Here is a 13,356-nt window from a genome sequence, read left to right as displayed (position 1 = left end):
GAAAAAGATAACTATGTCTTGAACAAATTGAAGGGAATGTAGCATAATTAAAGCTGGAGAGGGAAAAAAAGATCAGTGTAATGTAGCCCAGGATAAGAATATTGGATTACTTAAGTATAGTATCTGTTCACTATATAATGGAACTGACTGTGTGAGAAAGAGGCATTTGTGTATTTGGGGAAAATTTAAAGAGTTTTATTTTTCTCCTCAATAAACTCACAATATAGGGTTGTTGTCAGATTTTTACAGAAATTAGTAGCAGCTAGTTTCTTTATGAAACAATGGAAAATTAAAGACTTACTTGAGACTATATATGTGAAACTATTCTATGAATAGTGAAATTGCTTGGTCCTGTCAGATACAACACACCCTGCATATCAGGTATTAGTTGCTGCCTTGATGAACATATGTATGCAAAGTAGAACTGCACTCTGTAGTGTTTTCAATGTTGTGACTTTTTGGAAGCAACTTAATATTTTTCTCCATACTAATAAAGTTTTGAGAACCATTAGTTGCCATTGACTAGATTCTGTAAAGTCATAGAGACTTTTTAGAAGCAGATCACTGGACCTTTCTTTTGATGTGTCTTTGGGTAGGTTAAAAAAATGAGCTTTTCCCATTAGTAGCCCAGTGCTAAACTGTTTGCACATCCCAGGGACTTTGTGATTTGAACACCATGTGAAATATGGAAAATGCTCATCAAAGTATTATGCTATGACTGAGGTATGTACTAGATAAGTTTTACTTTTTTCACTAATTGAACTTTTAAAAAACTCTGTTCCTAAAGTATGGGCTCAATACTTTCTTCACTGAAATTTCATCTATTCACATGGCTTCACTTATAAGCTTTATACACATACATTTTGACTGTACCATAAGGAATTACAGTAATTACATATGTCTTTTTATTTTGATAATACAATAAATATTGTGACTTAGTACACACTTGATGAAATAATCATAAATCTTTGAATAGAGAGCCTCTGAATGAGCACACACTTGAAAAGTGTATTTAGAATCATATAAACCAACAAGCACATCTCTCGCGCCAATTTCCAAAATCTACTTTCATTTGATTGTCACAAAATTGACTAAGTTCTTTGTGTTTTATGTACTCCAATGGTTTGTATCTTGTTTTCATGGAATGTTAATGTTTTTAAGTTGCTTTTTCCCACATTTCTTCTCTCAGCAGGCTAACTGAGAAATGAGGTCAGGCTGTGTTGAATCCTTACCCTGCCTAGCATTGAGGACTTACTGTATAGACTCGAGCATAAGCTGACCCGAATATCAATTGAGGCACCTACTTTTACCACAAAAACAGCATTAAAAATGTGCTGAAAAACTCAGCTTATACACGAGTATGTACGGTATTTATTAAACCATTAATAAATAAAATCATTAGAAGAGGACTAATGCTTTGAAGGTTTATTTAACCGTGTAACTATATCGCTGTATTAGAGCTACTGAATGAACTTAAAAAAAAGTTAACGTTTTGCCTCTTTTTTTAAGTATACGAGGGGCTACCCCCCAAAAAACAGATGTTGTGTGAGGAGGATAGTGCTTTTGGAGTTCTTTCCTCCAGGTCAGACTATTAATCAAGCTTTCTATTTAGAGACTATGGAAAGATTGCACACAAAAAAAGTGTGTAACAAAATGGGCCTGAGTTGTGGCAAATGGGACTGCTTTTGCCACCAGGACAATGTACCTGCTCATGCAGCCATCTCACAGTGTGCCGGTTTTTGGCAAAAAACAGCATACCTCTCTTGCCTCATGAACTTTATTCACCTGATCTCACCTTGTGTAACTACCTTTTGTTTCCACGTGTGAAGAAGGACATGTAAGGACAGTGATTTGATGACATAGAAGAGGTGAAGAAAAAAAATGAGGGAAGTGCTGTCTGCCATTCAAACGGATGAGTTTGAAAAAGTTTCCAAGAATGAAATTGCAGATTTGACAAATATGTTAAATGTAATGTGGAGAGTACGTTGAAAGTGGTAAGACCATTTTGTAAAAAATTGTTACATTCATAGTTTTGAAGAAAATCTGGGTTTTTTTGTGTACCTCTTTGTATGAATATATGTCTGTATACATACATATACATACACATGAAGGGGCCGCAAAATTTGTGTATACATTGAATTAAAGGATAATAGAAATTTACAAGAGTTTCTTAAAGGCACCAGATGTTTACCTATCTATCTAGCTATCTATATGACTGAGTTGCTTCCAAAACCTTAATTTTTTTTCCCAAGATGTCCCACTCATTGACTTTTCTTTCAAAAAAGTTAATACTCTCACAGAGATCCAATTCATTAAAAACAAGATCAAAGAGAAATGACTAGCCTGCTGTATGTTCAAATACATGTATATTTGATATCCATATTTATACAGCTCAGCATCCTTTTTAATACACCTTTTTCCTTTCTAGGACTATATGTAGAGATTTATTTATTGACTACCAAGTTGGTCATAACTAAGTAAATGGAGTTGATATGAAATAAACACTATGTGAGGTGAGCAGGGGGTCAAAAATTCATTAGTATACTGGAAATTTTTATCTTCCACAACCTTAAAATATTTAATGAGTAAAACAAACATTGCTATTGAATATCATATTCAGATTGTTTCAATTTTTTAGGATGTAAATTCTTGGAGAATCTTGTTTACTCCTCTTATGTATTGAATTACAAAGTATATATCATAGTTGCTAATTAAAAGAATAAATGAATGCCTTTGGTTTTTTCCTTTACCAGGTCATAATTACCTCATCATTTGATGACACTGAATATTAAAGTGTAATTCAGTACAAAATGCATAGTAATCACCAAAATATTTTCCTAAAAATGCACTGTTCTAAGTCTTCATTCTTTAAACAATATTCCTGGTTATTTCTATGTATTTTGCTTGAGAGTTTTAAAGCATGGCTAATTAGAAGATTTACTCCACAAAAAAATTAAAGGGGACGGGGGAAAATGCTTAACTTTCCTGATGGTATATTGTTTTGTTAATTTTGTGACATTTGGGTAGACTTGAGAATTGCAATACTCATTCTTGTCTGGCAGCTAATAAAGAGCAGTGGAGACACACATACATACACACAGTGGCTGCCCTTAGCTAAACACAAATCAGCTAGAAAAAAAATCAAGAAAGATTATATCTATTCACATTTGATTCTTTAATCCGTTATTGTGTCCTCACTAAGCTGTTGCCAAATCCTGTAAACCTCTGATTTACTGAATACTGCTTTTTCGGGGAGAGAGTGGGTGGCAGGTTTTCAGATACCTTTTAATTCAATACTCATTTAATAAAACTGTACTGACATTTACTAACTTAAACTCTAAGGATCCTTGTTGCGGCTTCTGCGGTATTTTTAATGGGTGAAATCATGATTGCATTAATTCTTTTTTTAAATCATTTTATTGGGGGGCGTTTGCACCTCTTATCACAATCCATACATCCATGCAAATATATGGCATAAAAGTTACTAATATAAACCTCTCCCAATTTTATGCCTTAAGGAAATATATTTATTTCCCTAAAGCAAAGGCTTTATTTCATAACCCTTTGAGATCTTCCACTGCGCAATACATAGCTTAGTAAACACTGAGTTGATCTGTCACTTGACTAAATAGAATAGTTTATTTGGCTAACAACTATAAAACATGTAGGAAATATAATTTTAAAATAATGTAATACCATTAGTTGTACCACTTAAATTCCTGAGTTCTAGCCATCTTCATTCTTTGTTAAAATATCTTTATCAAAAATCATCAAGGATTGACCACAAACTAAGTTTTTGAAATTCCTAAAGGATTGACTAAAAAAGGTAGCGTGACAATAAAACCTCGAATTATGGTTTTATATTTGAGTGGTTAGTGAATGAGTTATGTTCAAAATTTGACAAATTATATAGCACCTTTTAAAACAATGGAAGTGAGAGGAATCTTGAAATGGAAGAAATTATATTGAATGGGAGGAAGAGGTAAGCTGAAAGCAGATGTGATTATTAGCCTACTAAAGATTTTAAAAATCAGTGATTTTAATTTGTAATCAGAATTTTTGCCTCTTGGTTGATCTTAAGCAGCAGCTTCAAACATGCCTTTTCCAAGTTAAATGATACATAAATTATATATATATATATATATATATATAATTTCATATAGCTGAAAGTCTTATATAATATAATTTATGTATCTAATTTCATAGATGAAATTATTATAGAAGAAATATTTTTAAATTGAAAAATAGTAGACATTTTATTTTGGTCAGTTCACCACCTTCACTTTTTGTGGGAAACTAATCCTATTCTATTCATGTGGAGCTGTAAATGGCAGTATTCTGGTTTTTTAGCCAATAGGATGAGAAGATCGATCACGACTGGTATATCATAGTATTCCACCACCATGGAATGATGGCTCTAGGTGTAAGAACATAACCATAAAAAAACCCTTGTTATAGACTCAAAGGAATAATGCCACCAGATAATAAGCATGGGAAGATCTCTTCAGCAACTGCCAGAGAGGTCTTGCTCTCCCTGAAAGTCATAAAAGCCACTTAAAAGCTAAATATACCAAAGTTTCTTAAAATTAGAACTCAACAATGCCTGTTGGGATGCTACTGACTCACCTTATACATTGCCCATTGTCTTGAGCTGCTTCTGTGCACCTCCCTCCCATGCACAAACTGATCCTCTCCTGCCCCTGATCCAACTCCCCCAGCCTAATCCCTTCTCTCTCTGGTCTCTGAAGGCCCTGCAATGGATATCCTACAATGGATAGCAGACTGTGTGGGCAGTTGGTGCAGATATTATCACTAACTAAACTTCACTTTTCACCATTAAAAAATTTTTCTTTCTGGTGTCCTTCCTCCCACATCCACTTTACCCCACATGGTAAACATGTACACACAACACCACCACCAAAGGATCAGGAATCCCCACTCAAAATGTGGGCTTATTTTTTCCCCTTTGGTATTGTTTTTGACCTATTTGATTTTTTTTTACCTCCTACTTATTCTTCCCCTGCAGCCCTACATCTTGCCAATACACACACCTGCTAGGCAAACTCCACAAGAAACGGAATAACTGTAAAACTGGCAGACGCAATGGTTCACATAAAGAAAGATGAGCTGACTCAACAAGTAAAGGAAGTCATCGGGAAAGGTACTGGCCAAGAAGCTGGAACACTCTTAGCTAACAAGGATGTGCATGTTAATTGTTTAGATGAGAATGGAATGACTCCTCTAATGCATTCTGCATATAAAGCAAAGCTGAATATGTGGAAGTTACTTGTGGGACATAGAACTGATGTCAACTGTCATCAACATCAATGTGGATATACAGCCCCCATGCTTGCTGCACTTTCTAGTAATAAAGACATCAACTGGGCAATGCTTAAGGCTGGTGCTGAGACAGACGTTGTCAACTCCGTAGGAAGAACAGCAGCTCACATGGCAGGCTTTATGGGTCAAGATGATGGCATAACTATAATCAACAATCTCTTTCCTCGAGAGAGACTGAATTATTATACAAATATCCAGGGACTCTGTAAAGAACCAAAACTGCCCCCACATTTGGCAGGTCCCTTGTTTAAAATTATCAACACCACCTATCTTCATCCTGTCAAGATTGTGGCACTTGTAAATGAGAATCCCCTGCTGGCTGATGAAGCATCCCTGAACAAATGCTACACGATGATGGATTTAATGTGTGAGAAATATGTGAAGCAAACAGACATAGATCAAGTGTTAGCTATGAAAAGGCACTACATTATTTGCATCTTTCAGAAATGCATTAACTTCTTAAGAGATGGAGAGAATAAATTAAACCATCAGCTCAAAAACTTGTTAAAAGGCCAAGAAACTGCTGGATTTCCAAGCTATCATGAAAGGACCATTAGAGAAAGTGTCAGAAAATTTCCTTACTGTGAAGCTATGCTCCTCCAGCAACTGGTGTGAAGCATTGCCCTGCTGAAATTGGTTCTAAGTCCACTGCTTCCCTGTACTTAATGAAGCCATCATTGGTCAGGTGAGTTTTATGGCTGTTGAGTTTTGCACAACCTGTGGAGAAAAAGGATCCAGTAAAAGGTATTCAGTATGCAAAATCATAATATTTGTGCTCAAGCATGCCAAAAAACACACTGCTTTTCACTTTTTAAAATATGTAAGATTTGGAAGGTCGGCTATAAGAAGCAACAAGGAGGTATCCAAAGAAACAATAAAGAGGAGAATGATGGCAAACTCATTTTCAATTCTAATTGTGTTAATGAAGAGCAGCCAAATTCTGAGACCAAAGCCTCCTAAGATGATGCCAATTAAAGGGATTCCAATGCTAAAGGTTTTATGGAAGGGGAGAAAGAATCTCTCCAGAGAGGGATGCTGGGTTGGAAGCTGTACAGAAGGTCCTGCAGGCCCACTGGCATTGGAGGAATAAGACACAACACGTGCTCCTCACCCTAGCAGGTAGCTAGGAAACTGATGTGACCATTCCCTAATTGCCTCCTGAAACCTGGATGGTACTAGAACAGCCTTGAATATTGCCTAGAATGGGTGCTTTCAAGAAGAGCTTTACTTCACCCAGATCTCTTACTGATTTCTGGTCTGTAATTGGACAAATATTCCTATCAAAAATTCCCCCCATCCCCACACACAATTGGTGAAGTCATTCCTACTTCCTTTTTGAGGCCTAGTTTTCAGCAGGTTTCTTAATGGAAAAAAAAATCTGTTTAGAGAACCAAAGAGGAACTAGAATAGATATATGAGATAGATGGTTTTATAGAAGACAATCACTAAGAAGTAATTAAGAGTTATTTATATGCAAATAGAATTAATCCAACTCTGACGGTAAGTCAAAGTATTTATACTAGTTTATATATGCACAGATTTAATCCAAACAAAATATGTTTAAATATGTCTGCTATTTGTGGGTGGCTACAGACAAGTTCTCTCACTAATATATGCTTATCCTAGTCTCATTATTAGGATGACTTTAACAAAAAGGTCCAGTTAAAACAATGACTTCCAAGGGAAATTTAAAGTTAAATTCAGAGGAGAGGTCAACTCAAAAGGTTAAGTTGGCTTTTGATTTGATTCCAAAAGGATGATCTTAATTGACATTTTTGAGAACACAGCGCTATTTTTTTCCTTTTAAAATAGTTTTATTGGCATATTCACATAACATACAATTCAATAGTTGAATCACATCAAGAAGAGTTGTACAATATCACCACAATTAGTTTTAGAACATTTTCTCTTTTTTTAAATCATCTTTTTGGAGGCTTTTAAAACTCTAGTTACAATGCATACATCAATTATATCAGACATATTAGTATGTATATTCCATCGTTCTTGTCTCGACATTTACTTTTCATTGAGCCCTTGGAATAAGCTCCACTTTTTTTCCCTCCCTTCTCTCCCCCCGCCCCGAACCCTCGTAGGCCCTTGATAGAGTTTAGATTGTTAATTATTCTCAAGTCTCACACCGACCGCTGTCTCCTTTCCCCTCTGGTTTCTGTTGTCCTTCCCCCTGGATGGGTGTGTGTGGTTATGTACTATTCATTGTGATCGATACCCCTCCCTCCCTACCTCTCCCCATCCCTCACCCTACCCTTTTGGTATCTCTCTTCCCATTCCTGTTCCTGGGTTCCATGTGTTGTGAGTCTTATCTCTTGCCTATACCTTTGTACATGCTGGCGTTTAGTCTAGAGTGGGAAGAGGCACTAGGTTCATGATAGCGGGGGTGGGGTGGGGTGCGAAGGCCTCAAGGGATCCGAAGTATATTGTGGAACACAGCACTATTATGGGGCTTATTAGGGAAATGTTTGAAGAAAGTAGCATAGTGCATTGGAGAGAAAAAGGTCAGGAATGATGGACCAGGGGAGGTTTTTCCTCCAGATGATACCCCCGCTGAATCTTCAAGTCATAAGGGCTGAGCTATGAGAATTTCATTGAGAAACTCTACTCCTTTCTATACTTGTAATCTTTCCCCTTTAGACTTCTTTCCCCAAAACTCCAAATTTGAAAAGAACATGATTTGAGTTCTGTGAGGATGCCCAAACTGCCTTTCTGGTGGGGTGCAAATCTAAGAGCACAGAGTTATTTGGGGGAGGAATTAGAGAGACAGAAATACCACTTTTAAAAGACATAAATGGAATATATTTTGAGAAGCCACAATTTCACATTTTGATCAGTTTAATACAGGTTTCTGTGATTTTTATAACAGCATTTTATGACTTACCTTCAGAGAATTTGCAAAAGTGAACTTCTATTTATCAAGGTACAATGTAATAAAGAAAAACCATATATACTTGAGTATAAGCTGACCAGAATATCAGCTGAGGCACCTAATTTTACCACAAAAACTGCATTAAAATGTGCTGAGGAACTGTTTATACACAAGTACATATGGCATGTTAAAATCTTTTTTTTGACATAGTTGAGCTGATGGTGGTATTTTTATAGAAATTATCCTGAGCCATCTGAACTGTGTGTATTTCCTTCAGTGACTTTTTATCCAGAGTATTTGGACTTTCAGAAATGACAGATCCTTCCGAAGGAACTACAGCATAACTAGATTATCTGCATATGTGCATTAAGAGGGATGATTCATCACATTTTTAAATGCTAAACATAGCTTTATCACACTAATCCATGTGCCATACTCCCATCTGAAAAAATATTATTATTTCTTGTATTTTCATATGGCTTTTCCTGTCCAGAAATTGTGATTTACAACTATCATTTTGGAAACTTCTGGAATTAGTTTTTAGTATATGCAATATTTAAACAGCAAAAGTAAGTGATATCTGAAGATAATGTTGTTCCAAAGTTTCTTTTATTGATTGTAAAAGAAATTGTTTCTATTATTATAAAAAATAAACATGATGGTTAGATTTTGTCAATTTGATGGTATCTATGTGAAGGTGGGCAGGGGGCGGGATGTGGAGTCCAACTTATCAATCAGGTCCTACGCTGGTAATGCCTCCTTGAGGATGTGGATTTTTATAAGAGAGACAGAACTTTCCTCTCGGCTTCTTAACTTCCTGATTGGCTGGGTTGCACCAATTCACAGCCCATTCAGCCTGTTGACCCTGGGTGCTGGGGAGCCTTGCCATATCCTTTGGACCTTGGATCCACAAGGCTCTGCACCCACCAGCCTTTGCTTTACTAGCTTCCTGCTTTACCTTTCTGTTTTATCCACCAGCAACTGTGTGTCTGAACAGGGCTCAGACCCATAGACTTGAGTTGGACTGAGTTGGGATACTTTTTGAAGTCATTCTTTCTGGATATAAAGTCATTTCTTATACATATATGAATGTCATTGTTTCATTCCTCTGGAAAACTCAACCTAACACAATAACAGAATTTTAAATGTTTGACAAATCCCAAAAGTAAATGAGAAGGTAGAGTGACGAAAATTCTCATGAAAATTTGAAAGAGCAAAAGTTAAAAAGTATAAAATCATTTGTTGATTTCTTATACTTTTAGGTCTTCACTGACCATAAAATTCAGCAATTTAATTTGTAGCTTTCACTCTAGAAAAATGAAAACATAGGTTCATCAAAAAGAACAATAATTTTCAAAGGAACTAAATTCCCCAAAGCCTCTATTTGAAATAATGCACATGTTCTTCACTAGAAAAATAAACAAATTGTGGTATATTCACAAAGTAGAATATTACTCAGCATTAATTCAAGTACCAGGGTAAATAAAAAAACACTGCTACAAAAATCATAGAAATCTTTACTAAACAAGGTATCAAAATATGAAGCTATTGTTTCTGGACATATCTTCTATTTTGGTCTGTACTTCTGAAGGTAATGGTTCCTTCTCTACAATTTATACTATCTCAAAAGTGCAGTTTGGCATCCTTGAAGAATTCAAATTGCATTGCTTTTATATAAATGCTCTTTGAGTTTTGGGGGAAAAGTAAAATAAAATAAATCTGAAGAGACAGGATTAGTGTTGTGGGGTAAATGGAATGTATTTTCCCAATGAAATTCTCATTGGATAACTTATGATCCTCTCAAAAAATTAGCAGATGCATTGTGATGAAAAGACAAATCCTCATCAAATCTTTCCTAGCTTTTTCTCACCAATTCAGCTTTCAGTTTCCTTAAAACTGCTTCCTAATAAGCCACCATGATCATCCTTTATCTATTGAGAAAATCTATCAAGATTGCCCCCTTTGAAATAACACTAACAGTCACCAATAACCTTCTGAGTTGACTTCTCTGCCTGGAATTTAACTGGTAGAGCAGATCTACTTGGAAGCTGTTTTCATTGGACTTATTTTTTCCTTAGAAGGCATCCTCCGCGGGTCTGTCTAAATAAGATAGGCTGGATGGACAAATTGGTGGTGAGGAGGGTGTAGGAGGCCTGGTAGGGTGTGATGAAGGGTAATGTAACCAAGAGGAATTACTGAAACTCAAATGAAGACTGCACATGATAGAGGGACAAGAGGAAAATCAAAGGAAATAGAGGAAAGAGCTAGAAGTTAAAGGACAATTATAGAAGTCTAAATAAAGGCATGTACATATGTAAATATATTTATATATAGGGAAGGGGAATTAGATCCATGTGCATATATTTATAGGTTTAGTATTAAGGTAGCAGAAGAGCATTGGGCCTCCACTCAAGTACTCCCTTAATGCAAGAATACTTTTTTCTACTAAATTGGCATTCTATGATGCTCACCTTCATGACACAATCGCTGAAGACAAAACGAGTGAATAAACAAATGTGATGAAGAAAGCTAATGGTACCCGGCTACCAAAAGATATCGAATCTGGGGTCTTAAAGGCTTGAAGGTAAACAAGTGGCCATCTAGCTCAGAAGCAACAAAGCCCACATGGAAGAAGCACACCAGCCTGCGTGACCAAAAGGTGCTGAAGGGATCAGTTATCAGGCATCAAAGAACAAAAAAATCATATCATTGTGTGCTCACCTCCATGATAACATCGCTGAAGACAAATGGGTGCATAAGAAAATGTGGCGAAGAAAGCTCATGGTGCTCGGCTATCAAAAGATATAGTGTCTGGGGTCTTAAAGGCTTGAAGGTAAACAAGCGGCCATCTAGCTCAGAAGCAGCAAAGCCCACATGGAAGAAGCACACCAGCCTGTGCAATCACGAGGTGTTGAAGGGATCAGGCATCAGGCATCATCAGAACAAAAAATCTTACCATCGTGAATGAGGGGGGGAGTGCGGAGTGGAGAAACAAAGCCCATTTGTAGGTCTACTGGACATCCCCTTACAGAAGGTTCGTGGGGAGGTGACGATGAAAAATACAACTTTCCTCTAGTTCCTAAATGCTTCCCCCCCCACACACACACACACACTATCATGATCCCAATCCTACCTTGCAAGTCTGGCTAGATCAGAAGATGTATACTGGTAGAGATAGGAACTGGAAACACAGGGAATCCAGGACGAATGATCCCTTCAGGACCAGTGGTGTGAGTGGCGATACTGGGAGGGTAGAGGAAGGGTGGGGTGGAAAGGGAGAACCGATTACAAGGATCTACATGTGACCTTCTCCCTGGGGGACGGACAACAGAAAATTGGGTGAAGGGAGACGTTGGACAGGGCAAGATATGACAAAATAATAATTTATAAATTATCAAGGGTTGATAAGGGAGGGGAGAGCGGGGAGGGAGGGGAAAAATGAGGACCTGCTGCCAGGGGCTTAAGTGGAGAGGAAATGTTTTGAGAATGATGAGGGCAATGAATGTACAAATGTGCTTTACACAATTGATGTATGTATGGATTGTGATAAGAGTTGTAGGAGTCCCTAATAAAACGATTAAAAAAAGAAAAAAGTGGAAAAAAAGGGGTGAGTAGATGCATTGCTGTTTTTAAGAGGGACATTCTGGTATACGTTTTCTGGGCATTTTTTTCTGCTAAAGCTTTGGCTGGCTTCAAGCACGTTAATACTAAGCAAATGTTATCATTCCTTAGGTTTCCAGAAACACAACAAGACAAATGAATTAAACATATCCCCAAATCACTGACTTGATCTTTGCTCTAGACCAGTTCACTTTTACTGGCCATTTGGTAGCTTTGCTTTGATTATCCTTTATCTTGAAGGCCCTACTGGTAAAGCCATGTTTCATCTCCAGTTACAGTTCTTGATCCCACTTGTTTAAAATTTCATTTTGTTGACAGTTGGTCTGGGCATAAAATGTTTCTGCACCCATCATGCTGAACATTTTCTCAAGTTTTATTTTTACATTCAGAATTGTGTGAACTTAACCAGTTAAGATGTCAATGATGTGGACTATTGTTTCTGCTGTTAACTGTTGGTCTTCTTCAATAAGAACATAGGCAAGATTGTTTCCTGTAAAATTGATGTGGATGGTCTACTGTTGTCTGTGTCAGCTTATACATCTCATTTTTAGCATTGTCTTGTCCCTCTCAAAGCAAATTATCCATTTGTAAATTGCTGATTTATTTGGGGCATTTTTCCTACAAACTTTTCAAAAAACATCAATAATTTCACCATTCTTTCCCTCAAATTTCACCATAATGTTGATGTTTATTTTTGTTTTAATGACAGTCCTTCTCATTGCGTCCTGTTCAAACTAGATCCTGTTCAGAAATGAAAGTAATATGCTGCAAAAAACTTTTGAAATCCATGTATAATTTTTCACTATGCATTTTACACAAACTTTGTGAAGCATTTTTACAGCTAGTACCACATCTAAGTTTCCATTTGTAAATATTTTGTCCTTTTAAAAAGTATATCATAGTTATTTTTAAATTTAAAGACTTATTTAAAAATGAATATTTAGGTGTGTCAACATAATACAACAAATACTTCAGGCTTCCAACCTTAAATATCCATATATTTGTGCAACTGTTTTGGAATTTATTTTTCTCCATTGTCTATATGTCACATTTTGTCAGCTATATTTTTCCCCAGTAGAATTTTATATCTGTTAGAAATGTTTGATATAATTCTTTCCCTTTCCTAAAAATAAAAGGCATGCCTTTCTTACTGTTCTCTGGGAATTTATCAAGGGTTTTTGGTTTGGGTTTTTAAATAAGGAAAATGTCCTTGACAATTTTGTAATTGACCCTTTCTATTCATCCATGTTTCAAAGAGAGGTCCTCTAGGACCTAAACTTATTAACACATTTTAATATTGCAGAAACTTAATCATTATGGCAATATAATAATTGTTATGTATTTCATCTAAGTTTCTGTGAGTTCCTCAGACCTCATGGTTTTTGTTTTTTATTTATTTATTTATTTATTTATTTATTTATTTATTTATTTTTATTAATCAATTTATTGGGGCTCATACAATTCATCACAATACATAGATCAATTGTGTAAAGCACATCTATACATTTGTTGCC

At 36.1% G+C, this 13,356-nt stretch overlaps 1 pseudogene; it reads left to right on the top strand.

Annotated features, from left to right (window-relative positions):
- The first annotated feature begins 5,103 nt into the window (after positions 1-5,103).
- Positions 5,104-6,430, top strand: LOC101659230 (annotated as a pseudogene).
- The last annotated feature ends 6,926 nt before the right edge of the window (positions 6,431-13,356 follow it).

The sequence above is a fragment of the Echinops telfairi genome, unplaced genomic scaffold (assembly GCF_000313985.2).
Source record: "Echinops telfairi isolate 266 unplaced genomic scaffold, ASM31398v2 ScPeMD7_44;HRSCAF=162, whole genome shotgun sequence".
Classification (NCBI taxonomy): Eukaryota; Metazoa; Chordata; class Mammalia; order Afrosoricida; family Tenrecidae; genus Echinops; species Echinops telfairi.
This window is presented reverse-complemented; position numbering and strand designations above follow the sequence as displayed.